At 47.0% G+C, this 27,298-nt stretch overlaps 1 long non-coding RNA gene across 1 annotated transcript; it reads left to right on the top strand.

Annotated features, from left to right (window-relative positions):
- Positions 1 to 7,327: 7,327 nt before the first annotated feature.
- On the top strand, positions 7,328 to 26,424 carry LOC150020575 (uncharacterized). Its single transcript, XR_016509020.1, has 3 exons — positions 7,328 to 7,461; positions 7,591 to 7,688; positions 25,697 to 26,424. It is a non-coding gene; the product is annotated as an uncharacterized LOC150020575 (long non-coding RNA).
- The last annotated feature ends 874 nt before the right edge of the window (positions 26,425 to 27,298 follow it).

Here is a 27,298-nt window from a genome sequence, read left to right as displayed (position 1 = left end):
GTCTGCTGTTGCCCATGCAGCAGACCCCCCCTCTCTTCACAGCTGAAGGGTCCAAGGGAAAGACGGAGTCAATACAGCTTGGCTTCAGGTGCGCCGCAGGAGTTGCCGGTGTTGACTACAACGTCGAACCGCCTTAGGGACTCCGGCTCCGGATTTTCTGTCGGGGTTTACTCCCCTAGCCTTTCCCCTGAAGAGGTATGCCGCAAGGCAGCGGAGGTTTTTTGGAGTCAGAGTTTTCCTTCTCTGATGTGCCCTGACTGGAAGATCGAACCAGCGACACTTAGCTCGCAGGCCGACGCTCAATCCACTGAGCCAAACCAGCCAGGGCTTCTTAAGGAAGTAACCACACTAAAATAATAAGCTGATCTGTTCAAAGCCCTACAGCTACGATAAGGGTTCTGATCTGTGGTCACACCCCAGATAAGAAAAGCAAAAGTAGACCCAGGAGAAATATAAGTAAGCAATTCTTTAAATTTCTCACAAATTCTCTAGATATTTCCAGTGTGTTCAGAGCACATTACCTTGGTTAATGAGTGAATTCTTTGTCTAATACCATTGTGAAAATGGGCCATATTTGTACCTTGTAAAAGACAGCAATCCATGATGTCTGAGTGGCTTCCAGGACTGGTCATCAGACTCAATGCTTCCACCTTCTCTGCTTCTCCTGGCGTCCTTGGCCCAGAGAATCCCTGACTCAGTGGTTCCCAAACTTGGCTACCCCTGGGGAAACTTGAAAGCTCCTTCAGGAAGTGAGCCCCCCCCCCCAAGGATAGAATGAAGTAAGCAGAAATTCAGATTGTCCCATAACTACCTCACCTGAACCAATAAAACTGCTACGGAGGGCTTTTTCCCTCCCCCCTAAATAGTTAATGACCTGAACTGATGTAGGTTACTGATCTGTGTGCTCTTGGTAAAATCTCCTGGTTTTGTTTTTCATCTGCCTAAAGTTTTGAGGCAGAACAGTGATTTCAACCCTGTTTGGACACTGGAATGACCTAGAGAAGCTATAAAGAACTGATGCTTGGCTCTGGAATGTGGCCTGGACACTGGGATTTAACATTTTCCCCAGGCCTTGACCAGTGTGGTTCAGTGGGTCAGTTGTTGTCCTGCAAGGCGAGGGGTCATCAGCTCGGTTTCTGGTCAGGACACATGACTGTATTGCGGGTTTGGGCACATGCAGGAGAAAACTGATCAGTGTTTCTCTCCCTTCCTTTCTCCCTTCCTTCCCCTTTCTCTAAAGATAAATAAAATCTTAAAAAAAAAAAGAAATTCCCCAGGTGGTTTAATGAACATCAAGGTTGAGAGCCCCTGATTTTGTTGTTCTTTCGTCAAAGTCTACGTGACACTCCTCCGTCTTTTTAAGTCCTAAGTTCTTACTGTGCATTCAGTCTTCATAATAGTTTGGTTGTTTACAGAATTCTAGGTTGAAAGGCATTTTCCTCTGCCTTTTGAGAGTTTTCACTCATCACCTCCCCTCTGGGTGTTGAGATGATGTCTAATGATTGTTTCTTTGTGTAGATGACCTATGGTTTTCTCTCTGGAAGCTTTTAGATTTTCTCTTTGCCCTTGAGGTTCTGCATCTCTCCTGCAATGTCCCGACTGTGGGTTTATTTTTAGGTGCTTTGCTTGCTCCTCAGCGTTACCTTTCTATTTGGAAAATCATGTCTTTCTTCAGTTTTGGAAAATCACTAGCTATTATAATTTGGATATTTCCTCCACCTTTTCCTATGTTCTCAAATCCTGAAACTCCTGTTAGATGTATGTCAGAGCATCTCATTTTATTCTCCATATTATTTCTCTTTCATAATTTTCATTTCTTTGTCTCTCTGTCCTGTTAGCATTAATTCCATCGTATAATCTCCTATTTCACTAATTTTCTCTTTAACCATGTCCACTTCAGGGTGTATGCTGTTTTTAAAGTTGTTTATATCAATATTTACATTAAAAAAAAATTCTAGCATTTCCAATGAGTCATTTTTAAAAATCTACTTCTTCTTGATTCATAGCTGCTTGAGTTGTTCTGCCTCTTATTGTTTCTTTCTTTCTATTATTATTCTCTCCTCTGACGTTTAGATCACACCCAGGAAGCTAAAGTCCTTTGATGATCCCTCTAATATTCAGACTTCCTCAGAAGCGGTCTTCTATTTGTTGTACTTCGTGGAACTGTTTTCAAGGCATTTATTTTTATCCTTTGCTTTGAAACATTATTTTTCAGTCTCCTCTCCTTTTGTCTGTTTATGGCTCCTCTTTCTTCCCGCATGTATTATGGCCCTTAGGCTTATGGTTAACTCCACCCCCTTCCAATGTTAAGCAAACAGTCTTTATGAAAAGCAGTCCTGCTTTAGGTCCCCGGGAGGGAAGTCACTGCCCCGCCCTGTGTTTCCTGCTCTGAGCTGGCTCCAGGCTCCTGCCACACAGTGTGCCCTCGGAGCTTCTTTCTACTCAGGAGGTGGCATTCTGACGGCTCTACTGGTGTCTAGGCCTGGACACCCTTCTATGAGTTTCCTCGTTCTCTTTCAAGTCGCCCATAACATTACATTTGTTTTAGAATAGCTGTGTGTATAAAATGTTTTGTGTATGTATATCAGGATGCTTTGGGGTACAAGAAACAGAGAAGCCAACTTAAACCAGGAAGACAACCTACTAAATGGGAGAAGATATTTGCCGATGATACATCTAATAAGGGGTTAATACTCAAAATATATAAGAAACTCATACAACTTGACACCAAACAAACAAACAAACCAACAAAAAGAACAATCCAATTAAAAAATGGGCAGAGGACCTGAATAGACATCTCTCCAAAGAGGACACAGAGATGGCCAACAGACATATGAAAAGATGCTCAAGCTCAATAATCATCAGAAAGATGTAAATCAAACCACAATAAGATATCACTTCAAATCTATCAGGATGGCCATCACCAACAAATCAGCAAACAAGTGCTGGTGAGGATGTGGGGAAACGGGAAGCCTCGCGTACTGCTGGTAGGAATGTAAATTGGTGCAGCCACTATGGAAGACGCTATGGAGTTCTGACAAAAATATTAAAAACGGAACTGCCATGTGAACCAGCAATTCCACTTCTGGGTACTTATTTAAAGAAAACAAAAATACTAATCAGAAAAGATATATGCATCCCTATATTTCTTGCAACATTACCAGTGATAGACAAGATATGGAAGCAACCTAAGTGCCCATTGATAGATGAATAGGTGAAGAATAAAGAAAATGTCATATATATATATATCGTCGGCAGCCGTCCGTCTCGAGAGACGATGGTGTAGCTTCTTAAGAGTCTATCTGCACCGCCGAGAATGGCTGTGCAGTCCAACTCGGGAGTGACACGGTATCTGTCTCCTCCCGTGTTGAATCGACATCTTGCGATGACGCTGGAGTGTCCTCTCCAGTGAAGCTGAAGCTACAGAGCCTGGGCAGGGTGATATGGAGGGTCTGCTGTTGCCCATGCAGCAGACCCCCCCTCTCTTCGCAGCTGAAGGGTCCAAGGGAAAGACGGAGTCAATACAGCTTGGCTTCAGGTGCGCCGCAGGAGTTGCCGGTGTTGACTACAACGTCAAACCGCCTTAGGGACTCCGGCTCCGGATTTTCTGTCAGGGTTTACTCCCTTAGCCTTTCCCCTGAAGAGGTATGCCGCAAGGCAGCGGAGGTTTTTTGGAGTCAAGAGTTTTCCTTCTCTGTGTATATATATATATATATATATATATATATATATATATATATATATTCAATAAAAAGGAATAAAATTTTACCATTTGCAACAACATGCATGGATTTAGAGGTTATTATGCTGAGTGAAATATGTCAGACAGAGAAGGACAAATACCATATGATTTCACTTATATGTGGAATCTGGACAAAACAAAAACAGACCCATAGGTACAGAGAACAAGCTGATGGTTGCCAAAGGGGACGGGGTGAAGGATGGGTGAAAAAAAAGACCTGACAGGCTCTAACAATTACCCTGAATATGCAGGATAAGCTAGTGAGCAGCAGGCAGCTAAAAGCCTGATATCTGCATAAGAAGTAGGATTCTAGTGGGGTCTAGGTTGTATGGTGGGCGTTTTAATAAAGGAGAAAATAAAAACCAATTCAAAGAGGAACTTGACCATGTCCTGTAGCTCAGGGCCAGCCCTTCTTGGTTCAGAGGCTCTATGAGGGGCTGGAAAGCTTCCGTTCCTACTGCTCCCCGTCGCCTACCCCGCTCGGAGGGCTGTCTAGCCCAGCAGGCTGCCTGGTTGGGCTTCCAGCTGAAGTTGGCCCGTGGAGAACATCAGCAGGAGGTCCTAGCTGAGTAGGGTGTGAGGCTGGGCATTTATTCTCCCTGCTCTCACTTTGCAGGGACCCCTCAGGCCAGCTGCAGCCTCTACAGATGAGCCCGCCACCTCAGAAGGTCCCCTCCACGCAGCCCTTTCTGCCTCCAGCTCTGGAAGTCTCCTCTTTCCTTTCAGGACTTGAGGGGTGGGGGCCAGGCTGGAGCTGCTGCTCCCATGGATACAAACTCCAAGGGGGTCCTGCTCTTATCTCTTCTGCACCTTTTTCAAGTAGTTTGCTTATTAAACTGCTGCCAATGACCCCAGTTTTAATGTGCCATCTACTGGGACCTTGCCTGGTTTAAAGAAAAAATAAAAATAAATAACAGTCACCCAAGATCACAGTATTTTTATGTCTCCAGTCTGCCATCCATAGTCTGAGCTTCCTCCTGAAGGTGGTTGGTTGTCAGATGGCTGCCAGCAGTCATTGTGAATTTGTTAACATTCACTGAGACAGGACAGGCCACCCTTTTAGGAATCTTTCCGGAAGCCACCAGCCAACCTCCCTTAATGGTTCATTGGCCATAACCAGTCATGTGTTTATCTCTGAAACAATTCTTGTCCATCAGGAAAATGCCATGTGTTGATTGGCTTAGACTGGGGCATTCTGACCAATTGCTATCAAGGAGACTGGGATTTCTGTTTCTATTTTGTTTGTTAGTCCAGTTTGTTCATTAGATCCCACCTATGAGTGAAATCGTATGGTGCCTGTCTTTCTGTGACTGGCTGATTTCACTTAGCGCAACGTAAGAAGTGTCTCCTGAACTACAAAATGCTGTAGACTGCCAGGCAATGAGGTAAAGGGACTTGTCATGGGAATACACCCTGAAATTCACCATGTCATCTTCTGTCCTCTCCAAACTTAGCAGAAGTGGTGGTTGTCTCCTGTCACCCATTCCAGCAGCCCTACGATGGGCTCTGTGGATTGAGCGCTGGCCTGCGAACCAAAGGATCGTCAGTTCAATCCCCAGTCAGGGCACATGCCTGGGTTGTGGGTCAGATGCCCAGTTGGGGGCGTGCAGGAGGCGACCACACATGGGTGTTTCTCTCCCTCTCTTTCTCCCTCCCTTGCCTTCTCTCTAAAAATAAATAAATAAAATCTTTTAAAAAAAAAGAAAAGAAACAGACTCCTAGATACAGCTGTCAGAGTGGAGGGAGTTGTCGGGCTGGGTGAAAAAGGTGCAGGATTTAAGCAAAAAATTAAAAATAAATAAAAAATAAAACCTCAAAAAACTCATAGGTACAGATCACAGTTTGGCGAGTACCAGAGGGAAAGGGGGCTGGGGAGCCAGAAGGTAAAGGGGGGTAAATGGTGATGGGAGGAGATGATTTGGGGTGGTGAACACACAATACAGTATACAGATGGTGTGTTAGAGAATTGTACACCTGAAACCTATGTAATTTTATTCACCAGTGTCACCGCAATATATTCAATTAAGAAGGAAGACACTTTTTATTTGAAAATAATGGCTCCTGAAATCTTCACAAGTCCCCAAACCTAAGACTACTACCAAGAGGCAAAATGCCCTCAGTTTCTTTACCTACAACAGAATGAATACCTCTGAGTGTCGCCTTGGAGACTGGAGGAGATCTTGTGTCTCCTGGAGGTGTCCAAGCCTGCCAGGGGCATCCGACCAGGCTGAGGCACAGCTCTGGCTCTGGCCCTTGTCCGCCTGTCCCTCCAGGACTCGGTCTGACTGTGGCAGCCTCTGACGGCTGTCAGAAGCTTGGAGGGCTACTCACCATGGACCACATGCCAACAGTGTCAAGTGTCAAGTTCCACAATCTCTCTTCCTTCCTGTGGAACTGGACCTTGGGACAGTTTTTCACTTCAGGTTGTATCATTTAAGTAATTTTCTTCATGAGAAGAGAAATGAGAATTTACAAGAACCATCTCAGGTCATTCCATCTAACTATAAAAGGGCGATTATATATTATGGAGCATATGAAACTTGCAATGACTCTTCATACCCTTTCCTTCTCTCTGCCTTCCCTTCTCCTGCCATCGGCAAAGTTTAAAGCTCACCCACTCTCCCTGGGTGAATCATTTTTTTTTTCATAATTTTTTGTTTATAATTTATTTGTTTGTTTGTTTGTCTGTTTTTTTAGAGAGAGGGAAAAGGAGAAAGAGAGGGAGAGAAACATCACTGTGTGGTTGCCTCTCACTCGTGCCTCCAACTGGGGACCTGACGTGCAACGTAGTCATGTGCCCTGACGGGGAATCGAACCAGCGACACTTGGCTCGAAGGCTGACGCTCAATCCACTGAGGCACAGCAGCCAGGTCTTGGGTGAAACTTGACTTAGAGAATTGTGAAAAGAAAGCAAGGGATGACTGGGTGTTTGTATGTAAGTGTGTGTGCATGTGTCTGTGTTATCATGTTAGAGCAATACACATGCACATCTGTATACACATGAGTTGCACAGGCGTGAGATTTTAGCATGCACACGCATGTGCAAGAGCATGTGTGCATGTTTGTGTGTCCACACACAACTAGGCTCTCCCCTATGCACATATCTCCTGGGCTCCTAGAAATCAAAAGTAAAATAGAATTTAAAGATCAATGAACTGACCATCTTTTTTTTGATCCCAATAAACTTAATTAGAACAAAGGACAACCTCTACATTAGCATTCTGCAGGAGAAAAGGTCCCAATAAAAAAAATGAAGAGAGTCACTATCCAACTCACCCTAGATACGTATATTGTAGGGGAACAGAATCTATCACCCTGAAGTATGTCTCTTCAGCATAAGGATTATTTTAAGCTGGTTATTTTAAAGAAAGGAGACTCAGAAAGAACCTTTAACCTCCCCTCCCACTGCCGACTGGGATTGAGTAGAGGATCTGCTCCAGGAAGGGAGCTATCCTCAGAGGTAACTACAGTTTAATATGAACTAGTGTGATAGACAAGGGCAGGGGGCGGGGAACACCTAGCACGGTGTGTGGTCAAAGTCCTCTGAGCCCCATTGTTGAGCTGGCCCAGGAAGCATTTGTTCACCAAACACTTGCTTTTCCATGTAAACAGTTTTCTTCCCCTTTGAAGTCCAAACTGCTATCCCCTTTCTCCTCAAACTGGCAGAGAAGCCTTAACTGCCCGGTTTCTCCTTGGGCTCATGTGCTTCTGGAACCTCTGTATGTACATATGAAATTAAATATAATTATTTTCTTCTGGTAATCTGTTTTATGTCATTTTTTCTTTCTCTTTTTAATCCTCACTCAAGCACATTTTTTCATTGCTTTTTGTTTGTTTGTTTGTTTTAGAGAGAGCAGAAGGGAGAGAGAGAAACATCTCTGCAAGAGAGAAGCATCTTGGTTGCCTCCCGTACATGCCTGGACTCGGGGTCGAACCTGAAACCTAGGTATGTGGCCTGACAGGGAATGAAACCCATGACCTTTCAGGTATGCGATGACGCTCCAGTTCATTAAGCCACTTTGATCAGGGCTGTCTTAGGTCATTTTAATTATTCAAGTGGCCAGAATAACTAAGAGGGGAAATAGATGTTTCCCCACCCCCACATTTATTTATGCCTGCATTGGAGAACAGGATCAACCTCTACATATTACTTAATATTATAGACAATGCTCTATAAAATGTCAAATAACTAACCATTTTAATCTACTTCCCTTGAGAAAAACATGTGACTGCTTTAATCCACGTGACGCAGGCCACATGTCATCATGGCCCCAGCAGGCTCCTGTGCGTGAGGCCTCCCTCCCAGCACACCAGGCCGGGTTTGGGGACCGCATATGAATGCCAGTGGGACAGGGTGTAGTTCCTAGAAAATGCTACCTCAAAATTCCATGGATGCGTTACTCTTTAAAGGACCAAACAACCCAAAGCAAACGGAAAATCATAAAACTAACAAAAGAGTAATTTATAAGTAGAGCGCATGATACCAGCAACTGAAAACCACAGCCAACTCCCAGCAACACAAATAGCGTCACAAAAATCAGAATCCTCAGGCAGCACGATCATGGCATATATCTCTAAATAAAGTGTCCCCCCAAAGAAAACATCGTCCCCCAGAAAAGACTAGCTTGCCTTCTAGTATTGAAGTTCTTACAAAGTTCCTCATATGTTAAGGCTCTCACACTTGCTCTTTAAATTAATGTTTTTATTGTGAAATAGAACACCGGCTGCTTTTTTATTTTTTCAAAAGCAAGCTTCTTTTTTCCTGGAAGCACAGTGGCCTGAAATAACCCCAGTCAGTGCTTGGTTGGGATGCTAAGAGGAGCCACCTGGTTGACTCACTCTCAGAAGATAAAGACGAAAAGATATTTAACTTGATTGAATTATTCCAAGTGGTATGATCTCACATTCAGCGGGTTAGGGTGTTCAAAACAAGCTTTAAAAAACAAACACTTTAAAAGCAATAGTGTGTCTGTCTATGTTATATAAGTCCATCCACAAAAGGAATGAAAAAGAAACAATGTTCTCATGTTAGGTAAAGAGATACTTAAGAATTTGGGATAAAGTTTCGAGGGACAACACCCTGCTAGGGTAAGTTTGCTGGGACTCAAAGAAATTAGACAAAGCTGAAGACCATTAACAGACTCTAGAGAACTGTTACCTCGAAAGCGGTGGCTGTCACGGCAAGGAATTAGGAGGACAAATGTGACTGTACAGTTGGAATGAAATGGCTTCATCGAATGGTAATATGGAATCTGGAATTTTTACATATGACATCAGATGTTTTAACGTGTGGGATAAAATTAATACATTTTATGTTTTTAAGTGAAGATCAGCTGTTTAATCTGAGTCGTTAAATCATTTATGGATTTTCTTATATGAAAACGCCTTTAATGGTCAGCGTCCCCTATCTTCGGGACTTGCAGCATTGTCATACATTTAGGTAAGTTGGAGATACTCTGGGCTGTAGGGGTTCAGAACAAGCCACCCCATGTGCCTCAGTGGGGTGCAGATTGTTTTGAGCTAAAGGCAATTTTAGCTTCCAGCTCAAGAGAAACTCCTGCCCCTCCTTTTATTTGTTTTTCAATTTTTAAAAATTAAATTGATCGAGGTGACCTTGGGTAATAGGATCATACAGGTTTCACGCGTACATTTCTATGATACAAGATCTGTCCATTGCAGATCCAAGCCAATCCTTCTCCCAGGCTAGACAGACGGGTCTCCATGGTTACCATCTTGGCTCCTACTGCACATGTCTCATAGAGGCATGCCCCGACCCCAAACCTGACCCCGTGCCAGCTTGGCTTCTACTGAACTTACACCCAGCAAAGGAATTTCTCCTGCTGCTTTTATTGCTCCCCCTATAATGATTGGTAACAATCCTTCCTGCCCTCTTCAGGGATTAGGTCCCCAGGGCAGAGGATACCTTGCGGAATGTGCAGAGCTGTAGCTTGCTATTGAAGCAAGCGGTCTGATTCAGCTCCCTGGTTGATCAGGCTTTTTAGTTTCTTACTTCCTTTGCTCCCTTCCTTTATTAATATCTAACTACCTATGCGAACAACTTTCTCTTGCTAATCTGTCTCACGCCTGTTTGATTTTATTACATTAGCCAGAGGACCTTCAGGATAGAGAGAAGTTTCTTCTTCCCCCACGTTATCTAGTGCATACGAAACATTAAGAATCTTTAGCAGTTCATTTCGTAGACTACAAGTAAATAAATAGCCTGTTGTTTGGTACAAAAACAGAAGTCAAAAGGATTATGTCTTTTTTCCAGGTAAGAACAAAAAAAAAGCTTAATTTTTTTCTGCCCCACTCAGCTCCCCAGAAGGGACAAACTAGAAGAATTTTTCATATAGATGGACCAACATGTGAGGAGCAGAGAAAGGAAGAGGGCCCTCCTCCAAATGAGCTAGAGGAGAGGGGCTGTATCTGAGATACGGAAGAGGAAACTTGGGGACCTCAAAGATGGAGCCCACTAGACAACAAAACTTATTCACCTGTTTCTCAGGCTACCAATCTACATGGCGACCAAATAATAACCCCAAACACTTTGACCTTGGGTGAGGGCATTGCTTGTCAGAGGCTTTCAACCTGACCTTACCTTGGAATCATCTGGGAGCTTAAAATCCTCCTGAGACCTGGGTCCCACCCCCAGGGACTCAGACCTAAGTGGCCTGGGCGTGGCCTGGGGATCCCTGGTTTTCATGGTGCTTGCCAGGTGAGTCCTGCCAGGGCTGAGTACCACTTGTTAGGGGTAGGGAGACAGTGCAGAGGCAGGGAAGGAATCATGGACGTTAAGCTGGTCAGTCCAGGATGGTCACCAGCTGACTCCAGGCCAGAGGGCTGCCTCCCTGACCCTCTGGCACTCACATTCTCTAGCCTCTCTCAACTGCAGGGCTGCCCTTGGCAGGACACGCCCAAACACCGCTAGCTCAAACCTGCCTTTAGCGGTCACCTTTAAGACCCGCTTCCCACCTGTTCCTGGGGACTGTGGTCTTCAAGTTTTTGCTTGTCTAACATCTAAAATATTTTTGAAGGACCACATGTCCCCCTACTCTTTCCAAGCTAATGTCTAAACGTCTCTGTCATACAGTTAATTCGTGGGGTATGGAATCCAGCCTATTTTGGTTATTGACATTTTAAATTCCTCTTTAAAATGTATGCTGTTGAATCTAAATAACCAGGGAATGGGACATCAGCCATTGGCCACTTAAAAAGCACAAGAAGCAGCTCCTCTTTCAGAGTCAGGAATTTCAGGTGGGTTCTTTCCTTGCTGAGTTTGCATCTGCATCCTACCGCCCCTACTGGTTCCATCTGAGTGTAATCTGTGAAACAGACAAGGCTGCATTTTACCTTACTTGCTAGAACACCTTCTCCTCTGCCTTAGTGAGACTCACAGGTCTTCCTTATTTACCTGGGAGGGGGCAGTGTCCAGACCCTCTCAATGCCCTTTTTTGCCCCATAAATCATTAGTTCACCAGCGCATGTCCGCTGATCCATCGGGACAAAATCCTTGTCAACAACAGAGTGCAGGTGTTCCCCTTCCAGGCCCCTGAACTTTGGCCCAAGCCAGCTGGAAACCCTTGTTGAGAATCAGCTCCCCAGGGTAGAACGTTCTCCAGCCTCCCACCTTTCTTCCTTCTTGGCTTGCCTATTCTGGATATTTCATGCAGGTGGAATCCTACAGTATGTGTTTCTGTCACTGGCTTTTTTCACTTAACCTAATGTCATTAAGGGTAACCCATACGGTAGCATGTGTCGTGCAGCTTTCCTTTTGATGGTGGAAAAGGATTCCAGAAAAATTATTTCAACCCTAGGAAAGGCTTTGAAGAGAAATAGAGATCAGAGATGAATTTACCACGAAATAAATGCAGCGTAAGCCTCAGGCTCTTCACCTGCGTGAGCCCCTGACTTGAATGGAGGTCATTTCATGTTTATAAATTCATCTTTTTTCTTAAAGGGGGCCCCCCAAATTGTATCTCCTTCAGGTCATAGATTTTACCAAATCCCCAGTAGAGATGATGAAAAGGCCAGAGTACCAACATATTAGCCTCAGGTTTAGCAACTGCCTGGGTAGGATCGATAATTAAAATATTTATGATGTTTAAGAGAATCTAGACTATTCCAGAACATAACAAAATAGGCTTGTGATTCCAATTTAGTGTGTTCTTAAGGAACTGACTTAGATCTTTGCTAGCAAGCTGAAAGATAGAATTTTACTAAGTTTTTTAAAACAGTATTAAAATATTTTACAAGTTTACAGTTTACAAATTACAGTTTACAAGTCACCATATGTATAGGTTTAGGTTGTTCAAATCTCATCGGTGCTTCAAGGAGGTTTCTTTGTGAGGCAACTAAAGTACTTGAAACAAAAATAAAAATAGTTAAAAATAAGAAATGCCATTCAAAATGTTTAAGGACACTTAATTAATAGTTTCTGAAGCCGGCCCCCCCAATCCTAAGTGATTATCAATATTCTCCATATTTATAAGTAGAATAAGATAAATTGATCTTAAAAGTCTAAGGTTAAAACAGGCTTTGAAATGTGTAACTATTGATAAATCAAATATTAAATCTTTAAAAAATATATTTGCAAAATTGTCTTTTCCATGTGCAAAAGGCATTCTCCAGGACATCACAAAATCCATATAGGAAGACAGAGTTCCTCCTTCAGTTACCCTGTGAACGGACTTACATCCCTATTATAATCTATGCCAGGTCTTCTAGAAAATTAATTTGCCCAGAGAAAATGCATATTCTACTATTTAGTTTCCTTGTGTGGTTCCCGGCATCAGCGTTTACAATGGAGTTTTGTTGCCCAGCGTCTTTGGGGTGAGCCTACCCTTCCGAGCCCCTGATTTCTGTGGCTGCCTCCTCCTGGCCTGCTGCTCCCGTCCAGAGCCAGACCCAAACCGGGCGTCCGAGGGCCCCATCCGTCCTTCCCGCGCTGGGGAGTGGCTGCCAGTGGCTGGGTTCCTCCCATTCTTGCTGAAGCTCCCTAAGGACATCCTGGGAAGGAGGTCTGTAGATTATTCCGGTCTGTGCCTCAAGCCCCCAGTCTGATTCTGGCTTCTCATCTCTCTCGATGCCCGATGGTCCCCGGGACCCCCAGGAAGCAACCCCTAGGCCCACAGTGGCCTCAGGGTAGGAGCCTGTGGCACCAGCGCCCACTCGTGTCCCATCCCTTCACCCCAATCTGCCCCGCAGAGGGCGTGGGTCTGTTTTTCAGCCCACATCTCTTTGTTTTCTCTTTGCACGTGTTATGGGTTATTGTTGTGTATTTCTAGACAAGAAAAAAATTCCAAGGTACCAGACCTTGTGGCAGCCTCTATTTTCTTCTTTATATTTTCTGCAATATTTGAACTACCTGTAAGCACTTAATCTGCTGTTTATTAACAGAAAAAAAATTGTAAAACACAGATTGGAAAGGAGGGACATTGTCAACCTTCATCTGACTTGACCCTTAGGGTCACTGAATGCATGATCATAATGGATTCCCCGCTCCGTGACTGACAATTCTCCTGGGTTGCCATGCCTGCCCCTGTAGCAGGCTGCTCAGGCTTCTATGACCAAGGGCCACAGACTGAGCAGCTGAAACAGCAGGAATGTATTCTTTTGCAGTCCTGGAGGCCGGGAGTCAGAGGTTAAGGTGTTGGCAGGTTGGTTCTCCGGCAGCCTCTCTCCTTGTCTGGCCGATGGCTGCCTTCTCCCCACACGGGCACATGGTCGTCTGACTGTGCACGAGCAACGCTGGTGTCTCTCTTGTGTGTCCTCATGTCCTTTTCTTATAAGGACACCGGTAGATAGGATTGTGGCCTGCAGCCCAGAGCTCTCCCAGCTCCAGACTCTCATGTCCCTACATGGGTGTCTGGTATACACCGCAGATCTAACTTGTCCAACCCTGAGCTGATGATCTGCCCCCAGACTTGCCATGTGTCACCTCACCTGATGACAACTACATCCTTCCAAGTGATCAGACCAAAACCCCAGAGCATAATGGTCCTGAGTTCTGTGGCTGCACTGCAATAAGGAGAGAGAGAGAGACAGTGAGCTGCAGGTGCCTTTCTTCTAAGTCATGGAGCAAGGCAGCAGCTAAGCGGGGTCTGGCTGGCTATGGGTCTGTCCTGTCTCCTCTGTCACCGGCAGATGCAGAGGCCAGAAGGGCCTGGCTGGGGCCAGGTGAAGACCTTCCCAGCAGGTGCCTGCTGGCTTGGCTGTCCCAGGCAGCAAGTTTAGCCCTTCGCAGCCCTGCAGGGGTTCCAGCGCTTCCCGGGGAGCCCAGGGCATGTCTGTGGGCTGCCTGCAAGCTAATGCAGCCGCAGCCTTGGAGCCCTGGAAGGGTGTTCACACAGACACAACGTTTTGCAAACGCTGCAAAAGTGAGATGCCATTTAAACTGCATCTGTCTTTCTGCTCATGCTTTCCCTCCATTCCAGTTCTGGCGGCGCTGCTGCAGTGGCCATGGGCGTATTTGGATGGGTGCTAAGGGAGGGCTGAGTTGGGGGTACCTGTCGGTTGGGATGAGTAATTTTTGTTGTCTGCTGTCACATGCAGGGGATTTGTTGTTAGCTGTGAGGTGTGGGAACGGCTCCCAGGAATGTTGCTACCATCCCCCAGTGCCAGCAGGGGTGCCAGGATACAGGCCAGGTGTCTCCCCACAGGGCCCAGCACCCTACATTGGTGGGGAGCGGGAAGAGCAAAGTGTCCAAATGTGTGTGGAGCCAGAAGTTCCCACGCTGTCCACGTCGTCCTCGCCATAGAAACACTGTTTTTGAACGGTTGCTCTAAGAAGTAACAAGCGTGCACCCCAAAAGTGTGGTTACAGAGTTATGATAAAGTTAATGAAACTCTTATTTCCCCGGATTAGGGATACTGTGGCACGGTCAGTTTTTTATACAATTTGTCGTTTGTCGTGGTTGCCTTTCTCATTTGACATGGATGGCTGCTTTGGCTGTGCTCCCGTACGTATGATTTTGTATCTTACTCCTCCGTGAAAGTTCCCCAAACTGTGTGAGCTGCAGGCCCCACCCAGCGTGGGCCCGGCTCGCGTGGCGCCGAAAGCACGTCTTGAGCACACAGCCAGCTCGCCTGCCGTTGCTGACGCAGGGAAGAGCTTGCGTGAGCCAACTCCAAGGGCGCTGGGCCCACCTGCTCCCAGCTCCCTGTCCCCGCGGGCTGGGGCCGTGGGTTCACGTCTGGGTCTGTGCATTGTTGAGCACTTTCTTCTCTTTTCAAAGCCTCTTCAGATAGCTCATTGGCGCAGGACACATCACCAAGTCCCTGCACAGAGAAGGACACTGGCCAAGGCTGGGACCACGTTCGTGGTAGGCAGACACCCTGTTGGAAACTGGGGGCATGGAACCTGAACCCCGATTTCCTGGAAACTTCAGTCCTTGCCCGCATGCAGATAGGTCTAGTGAGGGAGTGTTCTGAAAATCTCTCCTTGTGAACCCCAAGGGTTAACGTGCCTCTGCCTGGCATTTCTGGTCCAACTGGAAAAACCAGCCAGCCAGGGGGCTCTTGGTGACTGCAGGTGGCCAGCGGGAAAAGGAGAAATGTTTCCCCAATGGAAGTTGTGAGAAAAGGAAAGAAAAGAAGCAGAAACGTTCAGAGAAGTAAACACAAACCAGCAGACTCCCTCCTGCAGGTGCTGGGGGGCAGCGTGGGCCCCTCACGCCCAGCAGCTGGACTGTGGACATGACCGTACATATAGGTCGCAGTGAGGACGGGTCCGGCTTACTTTGAGTTTCTGTCTTTTCTCTCCCTCGCCAAGACCCTGATTTCTGTCAGCTCCCTGAGCTCTTCATCATCTCCCAGCTATCAACAAACTCCTAGATAGGACAGGCAGCCATGTGCTTCTTCTAAGGACCCAACCGGTGGCCTATGTCACCCTGGTCTAGACATCAACTAGGAAACACAGCAGCCCAGGTGCCCACCATGCTGGGTCATGTGGGAGCAGAGGGACCACTTCCAGGGCTCATGCCTGGGCGTGACTTTGCTGCCACCATTCCCAGGTCATGGGGTGCTGACCTGGAGCCTGCCCCAGGTCTCCCTCACCTGGAACACAGCTCCCTGGCCACATGGGTGCCTGGCCTGACTGCCCACCTCCACTGAAGGACACACAGTGGGCATGGACCCCACGCCCTCCCCTCTCCCAGACCCTGGCTCAGCCCTGACCACCGTGCAACTCTGAACTACATGCACAAACCCCGCCTCGTCTGTAAAACAGGATTAATAACACCTAACTCTCAACATCAGTCCCAGAATCTCAGGAGACCACATTCAGGAAGCATGATTAAAGTACCAAGCACATGGGAGATAAACCCTCTTCAAACTTAAAAAAACATTTAAACTGATTTTCTTAGTCCATTCTAGCTGCTACAACAAAGGTTTAGTTCTTGCACTCCTGGAGGCTGGGATTCCAAGATCAAGGTGCAGGCAGATTCACTGTCTGGGGAGGTCCCTCTTCCTGGTTTGTACGTAGGTGGACGTCTTTTCGCTGTGTCCTCACATGGCAGAGAGGATGGGGCAGCTCTCTGGGATCTCCTTCATAAAGACACAAATGCCATTCTTCAGGGCTCCAGCCTTAAAACCCGGTCACCTCCCAAAACCTTCCTTCCAAACCCTGGTGCCTTAGTGGTTAAGATTTCAATATACATAAAAAGTGGGGGGAGGGGAGAAAACAACTTTCAATAGCACCTATTTGATTATAATTTCACAATAAAGAATAAAAATTTTAAAGTTAAATGTTTATTGTCGTTACAGATTATAATTGACATCAAGGATTATATTTTCTAAAATTATGGACCATGAACCCTTCCTTCTAAACGTCTTTTTTTTCAGTTGCTTTGTGTGTCCCGTGCTGCCATGGAACAAGAACCAACTCAGGCCCCTGAAATCCATTTATCCTCTCAAACTCCTCCCTGATCAAATGGTGCTTAGTCAGTTTCTTCCTACCGGAAATGGCATTAGGCTGGGGTTTGTGAAACACAAGAAGGTGTGTGGTTTCCTCTCCCCACCCCGTCATTGGATTTCAGGAGGAGGGACGGCATTACACACAAACAAGTCCAGCTACCGCTGGGTAGGGGTCACGCTCCAGGCCTACATCCCCAATGCCACGGACGAAAGTATAGGTCTAGAGTTTACAAAAAACCAGATCCGAATGCACAGGTTCTGAGAACTGGCCTGCAGGCTTCTTTCCCAAGACCTGGCCCTTGGGGTTTTGACTCCTTGGTTGGTTCCCATCATTCGTTCCCTGTGGTTCTGCTTCCAGCGGTCCTCGCTGCTCTTCTCTTAAAGCAGGAAGACCCTCCCTTGCTTCTCTATCTTCTTGGGTGACCTGAGGTCTGGGGAGCCCCTGTGGAGGAATCTTGACAATGCCAGTTGCTGTCCAAGTATGATAATAGCGGGCTATCCTTACTCAGAATTTAGCAAGTACGGTGCTGTGGTCTTTACATACCTGGTGTCCCTGCATCTTCCCAATAGCCTGTGGGGTGGTGCTATTTCTCCCCTGTAATGGATGAGGCTTAGAGGACAGTGCCAGGGTTTCAAACCAAGTGTCTGACTTGGAAAACCACTGCCTGACCAACTTGAGCTGCACGCGCTGGGGACACCCCGTTGTCTCAGTAGGGAATTAATTATGGGACCAGAGGTGTCCCAGGGGCATGTCTTCGTGCAGGTAGCGCCAGCAAAACCGGCTCCCAAATCAACACTATTTTTGTTAATGACCAGAGGTCGTCCTGATCGTTTGCTTTTCTCTCTCCCTCTCCTCTTGCCTCACCCTTTTCTAGCCAACGCCACCTCCTGCTCTTGTGGTAGGAGGCACCGTGATGGATTCTGCTCCCATCCCTTCCCCGATGCACTCCTCTGCCCATCACCCAACACACACCACACACCTCAGCCCCCTTAAACGTGCCACCACTCCCCCTGACATGCCGCCCAGCCACCTGGCCCAGGTGAGCCCTCCTGGATTCCCCACTCAATGCTCCTCATGCTCATACGCCACAGTTAAAAGGAGAATAGGAGATGTGGACCCTCTGACTAGCTGTCATGGGACAGAACCTAAATCTGCTCCTCTTTTTATGGCCACACTGAGGGCATTTCAGGCACAGCAGGAGTACAGTGAAGTCATCATCGTTTACACATGCGCATTCCAGCCCACTTTCCTTGACTGCCGGGTTTCATGGATGTTGGCAAACCGTTCTTGTTATATTAGCAATGGCTGGACTTTTTCTGGATAGACATTGTACATGCATATGACCTCTGTGATGGCATTTTTCTAATCTTCTGTGGCTGACCAACCGTCTTCTGAGTGACACATTCTTCTGTTTTGTTTGTTTTACCTGTTTTTCTACTTTCCATCAGATGAAGCTGAAGTCTTGCTGGTATTGAGCTATTTTATCTCTAAACATGGCACTGAATTCCTACATTCCAGTCCATTGTGAATTGACTTCCACCTTTGCGCTGTCACAGAGCAATTATTTCATGATTTTCAAGTTCTTGGGTCACCTCCTTGCCATTCCATGTAAGGCCACAAATGCTTTTATTGTCCCCTTTCTGATGTTTCACTCCATCTCACTGATCTAAGCAAGTCTGTGCGGTCACCCACTGCTGTGCGGTGGTATTATTAATGGCTTCTTGAGTGGCTGGACAGTTTTAGATACGAATCCACATATCAGCTTACACTTTCTTTGCTGGCAATGGAGGGGACAGATGGGGGGAAGTGACCAGCAGTGGTTCTTCGTGGCTTTGTTAATCCAAGCCCTAGAAGAATCTTTTGGAGAGCGTATTTTTAAAGGCTGTAAAATGAAGGGAGGAGAGAATTTGCTGAGAGGGCAGGGACCTTTCCTTTTCAGGGAGACAGAGAAGAGAGGGCAAGAAGAGGGGAGGTTGTGGTATGCGCACTGAGTGGACACTAATTATTTCAACTTCCTCTTGTCGAGGGGGCTGGTCACCTTCACCTGAGGGGATATAAGTCTGCTGTGCAGGTGGCCGCTCTATCTGGCGTCCTGAGTGGCAAGACCCCTTTATCAGCATGGCGTGTCCTTTGTCACAACCGGGTCCATGGAGGGAGCTTCTGCCCCATCCGAATGGTGGGAGCATGATCAGTCCCATCTCCCGGGTTTTATAGGGAAGTTGGAAAGCTGAATTTGATGTGAGCTCTCCCAATTTAAATATGTTAGTTCAAATGTTTTTAGAATTCTCTGTTTCTTTCTTTCTTTATTAAGATTTTATTTCTTTATTTTTAGAGAGACAGGAAGGGAGGGAGAAAGAGAGGAAGAGAAACATGGATTGGCTGCCTCTCCCAGGCCCCCAACAGGGGACCCGCCCTCAGCCCAGGCATGTGCCCAGACTGGATTAAACTAGCAGCCTTTTTGTTCCGGGCTGCTGCTCAGTCCACTGAGCCACACCAGCCAGGGAGAATTCTCTGTGTTTCTATAGTAAGACATGTCATACCTGGTGTGGTCCCTGGCAACCAGTAAGAACTTTGTTCTAGATCAACCTGAAGCTGATGAACACATTTTTGGAAAGTGATGGATGCTCTTTCTTCTGACCTCTAGTCATATATTTAAGTCAAAGAACAATTAAAATGCACAACTGTGACTCGACTCTACACACCGTCTATAGGAGAGTGTTGCCGTAGGGTTAGTTTCTCCCATTTTACAAATGGTGCCCGGACGGGCCACCACGGGAGGGTGCTGGACAGTGTCCAGACAGGTCGCTGCGGAGGTGGGGAGTGTGGGGGGGGGGTGCTGGATGGTGTCAAGACAGGACGGTGCCTGCACACAAAGTCTCGGCGTGAGCTCCTTTCATGGTTTCACCTGAATTAGAATAATTCATCTTTTCCCCAAGACGTTTTCTGGCATCTGCTGGAAAACTGTCATGGTAAAACTCCCATTCCTCGTGACTGTCCACGTGGGAAGTATCCTCTCTCCGTGTGCAGTACCGAGCCTGGGTGTGGGGGCCCCTACCCAGCCCAGCCCAGCCCAGCCCTAGGCTGTTTGATGTGCCTGAATTCGCGCCTAAATAGGTTGCTGTGACTGGTCTCCACTCGTTGGGGCAGATGATACCTAGCTCTTCACATTTACAAAGTCTCCCCTCATTCATCGACTGCTTTAATCTGCCATCATCCAGAAAAGCGTTGTCACGCCTAACTCTCAGAGAACCTGATTCTCAGAGAGGTTAAGCGACCTGCCTAGGAGAGTTCAGAAGTTAACTACTGCTGAACTTGAAGGCTCCGACCTCAGGGGCCCCTGGAGGGGGGATGCCTCACCCTGCAGGCCTCTAGATGTCTTCTCCCTTATCCTTTCCACAGGTTGATGCTCTCACCCCCACCACAGCCCCCACAGCCCACACTGGGGGTGGTCCCAGTCCCTCCCAGGACACCGCCAGCAGGTTACTGGTGGAGGGGTTCAGAAAGAGTCACCTCAAGATATGCCTCTACGGTATGTGGATTATTTTGGGTTAAAAGTAACCGAGACCCTGTAGGCTCAAGAGAAATTTCTGCACCTCCCTTCAGTACCCAGAATTTAAATTAGGGGCCTGGCTCATGCTAAACGTATCAACAGAAATGACTTTTTGCCTACCTATGGGGCAGGGCAAACTACCCGTGACTGAACTGTGCTTTCTCTGCAGTGACCTTCTGAAGCCCCAAGGTGCCTTACCTCATCCCTGGCTCAGAATGTTCCCCAGGCCCCCGTTCCCTCTCTGTCCCTGAACCTCTCCTGCATGCGGAGATCCCATACATATGTATGTGATGAAATTTGGTTATTTTCCCTTGCTAACCTGTCTCATGTCTTTCTGATTATTAGACCAGTGGGAAAGAACCTAGAGGGTAGGGGAACTTCCTCGCCCAGCCTGGGGACCACTGTTCCCTGTGTGCAGTCCTTTTCAAGGACGTGGTCGGTACAGGAGAAAGTGGGTTTTTGCCCTCTTCCTTCTTGATAGCAGAATGGTCTCCTGTTTTACAGCAGACACATTGTACCCAGCACTGAAAGACTTACAAACGGCAACATGACCGCTGCTTTATTTTCTTTATTAGCTTTATTGAGTAATTTATTACTGTCTAGCTACATGATGCTGGTCCATTATTGTCAGGAGCAGGCTCCCCAGTTAACTAGTAAGACAACAAGGCAAAGCCTAGGTTATTAGTCATGGTGACAAGAAAGAGTCCAGAGTGACAGGGTGGGGAAGGGTGGGGTCTCCTGAAAACTGGGAGTTTGGGTGAAGGGACGGCTTGTGGGGTAAGCGGTCAGGGGATTATGGGGCTGGGGTGAAGAGGGCAGCCTGGAGCTCGTGCTACAACAGCCGTCCCTGGTGGAAGCAGCTAGGCACGGAGTTTGAGGCAGCGACTGAAAGACTCTTCAAGTCCTGACTAGTCTGGCTCAGTGGGCTGGGTGTCATTTTGCAAACCAAAAGGTCACTGGTTTGATTCCTGGTCAAGGCACATGCCTAGGTTGTGGGTTTGGTCCCCAGTGTGGCGAGTATGAGAGGCAACCGATGGATGTTTCTCTTTCACATTAATGTTTCTCTCCCTCTCTTTTTCCCTCCCTTCCCCGCTCTCTAAAAATTAAAAAAAAAAAAAAAAAAAAAGACTTCAGAAACTCTTAGGGGGTAAATTGCTGCTACTTTCCATTGAGGACCTGGTGGGCCTTTGGGGGCTTTTCAGTAATGAGTAATCAAGTCACTTGCCCGGGCCTCCTGCAGTAGGAAAGTCAGGCGAACTGAAGACAGTGAGCCGTTTTGGCTTGGGCAGGGGTGGTTTCAGGTCTCATTTTTTAAAGTACAGATTCACTAACCCAACTGTGGTTTCAAAAGCCAGAGAGAGAAAGGAATATCTGTGTATCTGGATGTTGAAAAAATATATACACATACATATCTTATATATACGGGGCGGGGCAAAAGCAGGTTTGCAGTTGTGAGTATGGGAAACACTGAGCTTATTCTTGCATTATTATTGAATTATTGTATTATTTTCCATATGAACAACTACAGACCTACTTTTGCCCCACTCTATGTGTCTATATATATGTGTGTCTATATATATGTACACACACAAATACGTATATACATGCACACACATACATAGATAAACATGTATATATGTATGTACATTTAAATTGCACTTAGCATGTCATATATTCAAAATGAATTGAACTGGAGGCATTCAAGTCAAAATGAACTATGCTGCTTCTTGGCCAGTCACAGTGTGTTTCCCACAGGGACATAAATGACAGTAACTAAGCCCAGTCACCACGGGGGCATCCTCCTGCCCCAGGGAAGGGAGGGGGGCCAGGCAGTCACCGGCCACCCAGACAGTCCTGTGCAGCTCGAGCACTGGGCCCCCATCCCAAAGACCTGGCACCTCACTCACTTCTTGCAACCGCCCTCACTGGCAGGATGTTGTGTTTCTCCGGGAGAAAGAGATTTAAGGGTTTCCTGAACCTCACCATGACCAGGAAAAAACCAATAAGGGGCAGCTCCCCGAACTGACCTCCTGGCTCAGAGCAACGGGGGCTTTGGGTGGGAGGGGACTGGTGAGTGGGGATAAATTGAACGGCAGAAACTAGAATGATCCCGGCTGGCTTCATTTCTTTCTAAAGTTATTTGTGTGTAGTTTAGCTAGAATAAAGGGATCATATATAAGCATAAAAATGAACATGTTTTATAATCAGAGAGACTTGTGGGGGAAATACGTTAAGTTTTACGGTTTTAAGAACTTGTTATGAATAAAATAATATTTTTAATATTTCTCTTTTCAAAGAAAACAACCATTCAGATCATCGGTACCCCTGAAAAGACTTGTCTGTGCTGGGTGGGGAGGCAGAAGGGTGAAGGCCTGCAGCTCACGTCCATTTCATGAGTACGTTTTCTGGAAATACAACTGCATTTGGTACTATATTTTAATTTCACTTGAGAGACTTAGGTAATGCGCATTCTGAAATGAATGACAAAAACTGTACTACTCATTTAGAAACACATTTAAATAAAATTCTAAAAATAAAAAAGAAGGGTAGAAGATGATTGGCGGTGCAAAGAAAGCTTAAAACTAGCTCCCTGGGCGTCAGCGAGCACCATGCTGAGCAACCCCCTCCCACATACACACACAACCACACACACACTTACAAGCACTTCCCCTACCTGCCGAGCTGGGTGGCTGGGGCAGGGGAAGCAGGCAAACACCAGAGGTGTGGATTTACCTTACTCCCCTCTCACACCCGCACAGATGCCCCTGCACTGAGGCCAAACCAGGCTCTTTGGGTGGATCTGGGAGGCCCCCAAATCTGACCCAGCCTGCAAAAGTTTTCAAGCTATGGCGCAGGTTTGCTGGGTGAAATCTTGCACCGCCTCTGCAAAGTGGACCCAAGCAGATGCAGACAAGGACGGCATTCAGACCTGGGGTGCCCTCCCCACCTTGGTTCCCAGCCCAAGCATCAACTCCATGCTCCTAGGGCAACTGCCCTGCCCCACAGTCTTCTCTGAGCATCTTCAGGGTGAGCTTACAGGGTGTGTGTGTGTGTGTATGTGTGTGTGTGTGTGTGTGTGTGTGTTCGCCGGGGGGACCGGAGGGGGGCACAGCTCCTTCTGTGCATGCTACTGCCTCTCTCTGCCCCCCTCTCCTCTTCCTCCTTGCCAAGGCTGCCAGCCTGGCCTTACTCTTGGGTCTTTTTCTCCTGGAAATTCCATTGCTTAAAAGAAAAGGATCCTTATCAGCGGTCTCACCTTTATGCCTCACAGGTCCTGACGTGAAGGAAGTGAATACCTTTAATTTATCATTCTTAGCTCCATGGGAGCCATCTTGAGAGTCTAGACTACTTCACAGTAATGCTGTGGGTCTGAGTCAGGGCAGGTGCTTTGCTAAAAGCTATTGCAGGTCATGTTTTAGAAGAAGGTGGTGTGTTCTGAGTACTAGTAGCAGCAGCAGTGTCAATAGTAATAATAGTAGCAGCACTACTAGTAGTAATAGCAGTTGCAGTAATTGCAGCAGTAGCAGCAGCAGTATCAATAGTAGTAGCAGTAGTAACAATACTGCTAGTAGTGATAGTAGTAGCAGTAGCCAGTTGTGGCAGCAGCATCAATAGTAGTGACAGTAGTAACAGTACTACTAGTAGTAATAGCAGTAGAGGTAGCAGCAGCAGTCTAGCACTAACAGCAACAGTAGCAACAACAGTAGTAGCAATAGTAACAGTACTGGTAGTGCTATTACTACCAGTAGTAATAGTAGTAGCAGTAGCAGTAGTGATAGCAGCAGCAGCAGCAGCAGCAGCAATGATAATAACTGGGCATTTAATAGGTGCCAGATACTACTCTAAGCCTTCTAGATGTCATCACTCATGTCAACCTAACTACATGACTATGAGGTTTTACAAAGGAGGAAATTGAGGCACCAAGAGGTTAAGTAACTTCTGTCCTGTGCCAGGATTCCTGGGAGGCAGGCCGTTTCTTGAGGAGTGTTATTGGGGTCAGCTCTCTGGGGAGTGAAGGCAGCAGAGTTGGGCAGAGGGAAGCATTGAGCTGGGGTGCAGTCACTGCGGGAGCCTCAGCCACAACCCAGGGTGGGGGGGTGAGGGTTCCAGTCTCCTGTCACTGGGTGCAGAACACCCGCAGAGAGGGGCAGTGGTCCCAGATTAGGTGGCCCTCTTCAGGGCAATGTGTTTTGTAGGGTGGGGGTGGGAGAGGATGGGGATGGGTTTAGGATCAGGGTGGGTGCTGACGATGAGCATTTGGGCACATGCAACTAGGAACCACCCAGGACAGAATGCGAGAGTCCTTACTCTTGGAGGTGACAGGTTGTGCCACTTGTCCCTACATCCCAAACAAGCCTGTCAGCTCAGGAATTTATAATCTCTAGAGGAGAAAGAGCACCAGGCAAGGAAAGAGTCACAAAGTCATGTGAAAGGCCACAGGGTGGTGTGTCTGTCTACCTGGCCTGGCTGGCACAGGGGAGGTCTGTGAGGGGGGCCAGTGGGACCTCTACCCAGAACCCTTTGCTCTCTGTAACAAGACACCAGCCAGTGAGGGCCAGCCGGACCAAGCCTGAGTCTAGTTCCAAGGAGCTTGTCTGACCAGAACTCTAGTGGGTGGGAACCAACCCCCCAGGAAGCTTGCCACAGACTTACGGCCAGAGAAACCTGGTCTAGCTGAAGAAAGCCTGTGACCTCTGCAGCAGTCCTGGATTGCTGCCAGGCACAGCGGGGATTGTCCTCCCACCAAAGGAAGTCCCTGGAGGGCAGAGCTGGGGGCCACCAGGATCTCTCAGGACTGCAGGGCAGCAAGTCCTGGTCCTTCCTGTTGGACAATGTGTACAAAAGGGCAGGTGGCCACCAAATGCTGCCTCTCCTCCTCTTTCCAATGGTTTTTTTTATATAATTTTTTGCAATTATCCCATTTTTCTTCCATCATTAGGAACTGGGCGTGTTGGGGACAAAGTTATAAATTAGCCCCCAGAGCCAGGCTTAAGGGACCCGCTGATCTCCCTGAGTGCATACCAGCCAGCACCCTGACATGGGGTGTCTGCCCATGGAGGTGAGAGCACCGGGGTGGAGTGGACCACGGTCAGATCGTGGGACTCCGGGCCCTGGAGGAGGATATGAAAAGGAAAGTGGCCACTGCTGTCGGCCCTCCCCACACCCCGGCACACACTTGCCCCTACAGTTACCTCTCTCTGGGTTCTGAAGCCAAGGGGGCTTGTGGGAATAGATTGAGAGCAGGGAGCCCTTTCCAAGTCTTGGTGACAAGAGTCCAGGCCCCTGATTCTGACCCAGCTACCCACGAGCCAGCCCTTCCCACAGAACCAGCTCTGGCTTCAGTCCGCCTATGGGACCAGGCAGGTCCGGCGCTGTCCCCCGAGCCCCAGCGTCCTCAGCTGTAGAGTGGGGAAATCAGGGCACCTATCTCACAAGAGTGTGGCGACTGGCACAGTAAATGTTTAATAAAAGGTAATTGTTCTTTTTATAGGCCGGAGGCCCAGGACACGCTGAACCTTGGGACCAAGCCTTATAACTTGCTCCAACCATGACAAACATCAAGTACTGAAAACCTGTTCCTTGTTTGAGCCAGTGGGGTCTGGATTCCTCCCAAGAGGTTGCTGAAACCACAGTGTCCGTAGGAAGAGGCCCACGGGAGGTGAACTCTCCCACCAGTGCTGAGCGGGCAAGGGACCTCCACCATCTCTTAGGGACACACCTAAGGGCCTGGACTCACTGAGCGGTGGCTTCATGGAGCTTCTGCAAACAAAGTGCCAAACCTCCTCTTACATTATTTTGTCTAGGAACACATTCTCTGTGTCCTGTACCCTGTATTGCAAGGGACCAGTTAATTCTGTTTTGCTTCTCTGACTATGGACACCCACACATGGGACTCTTGGAGCTGGTTAACCTCAAACCTAGCATACAAAATTATTGTTTCTGGCTTAAGCAACATGAAACCAAAGATTATCTTCTTACCGACAGATCAATGGTTCCATTATTCCCATCAAGGGATTTGTTTCCCAGTACAGACCTTTTAAAACCAGTTAGTTAATGATGATACATATTTCATTTTAAAATAATGAAATATTCCATACCTTCAACAGAATATAGTCAATGTAAAAATGTATAAAGGAAAAATAAAGTAACCACCTGTGGAGTTACCGTCCAGGTTAATAAACAAATTGTCACCAATACCTTCATGTCCAGAGCCCAGTTTCCACCCTTGTCCCTTCTTGCTAGGGGAAACCACTGCACTGAATCATGTAGTTTCCTATTCATCCATTTCTTTCTCTTTTTCATGGTTTTACCATATCGGTACGTGTCTCTAAACAAAATATTATTTAATGTTGAATGCTCAGAACTTCATACGAATGCTCAGTATTCCCCACTCCCGTTGCAGTATGGTATTCCATCGTATAAATATACTATCATTTCCTGTTAGTATTTGGGTTGTTTCCAGGGTTTTGCAATAGAAATAATGTTTCTGTGAACATTCCTGTGGAAGTTCCTGGGCACTTTGCAGGAACCTTTAGGGCACATACTCACGAGTGGAATATCTGGGTGAAACTTTGCGTACCTTCAACATCACTGCATAATGCTGAGCAGTTTCTCAGAGTGGTTGTAGCAGTTCAGGACCCCCTCCTTTCTTCTCGCCTTCCCTCCAGCTGACTAAATTTTAGCTATACATGGCACCGAGTAGCTTTTTTTTGCCAATTTAGCATTAGTTTGTTTTTGTAGTGAAATACACATTACATAACATACACTATTTGAACCTTTTTGGGTGTACAGTTCACGGTTATTAAGCACAGTCACATTGTTGGGCAACCATCCCCACCATCCATCTCCAGAATTTTCCAGCTTCCTGAACTGAAATTCTGTCCCCGTTAAACACTCACTCCCTGTCCCCCTCCCCATCTCCTGGCACCCACCATCCACGTTCTGTCCCTAGGGATTTGACTGCTCCAGGGGCCTTGTGTACACAGAACCACACAGTGTTTGCCCTTTGTGTCTGGCTTATTTCACGCAGCCTAAGGCTCTCCTCACGGTTCTCACCCTTTCCACAGTGTGTAATGACGTGCCTCTGCGTGTT

The sequence above is a fragment of the Furipterus horrens genome, unplaced genomic scaffold (assembly GCF_987537825.1).
Source record: "Furipterus horrens unplaced genomic scaffold, mFurHor1.1.pri manual_scaffold_1, whole genome shotgun sequence".
NCBI lineage: Eukaryota > Metazoa > Chordata > Mammalia > Chiroptera > Furipteridae > Furipterus > Furipterus horrens.
This window is presented reverse-complemented; position numbering and strand designations above follow the sequence as displayed.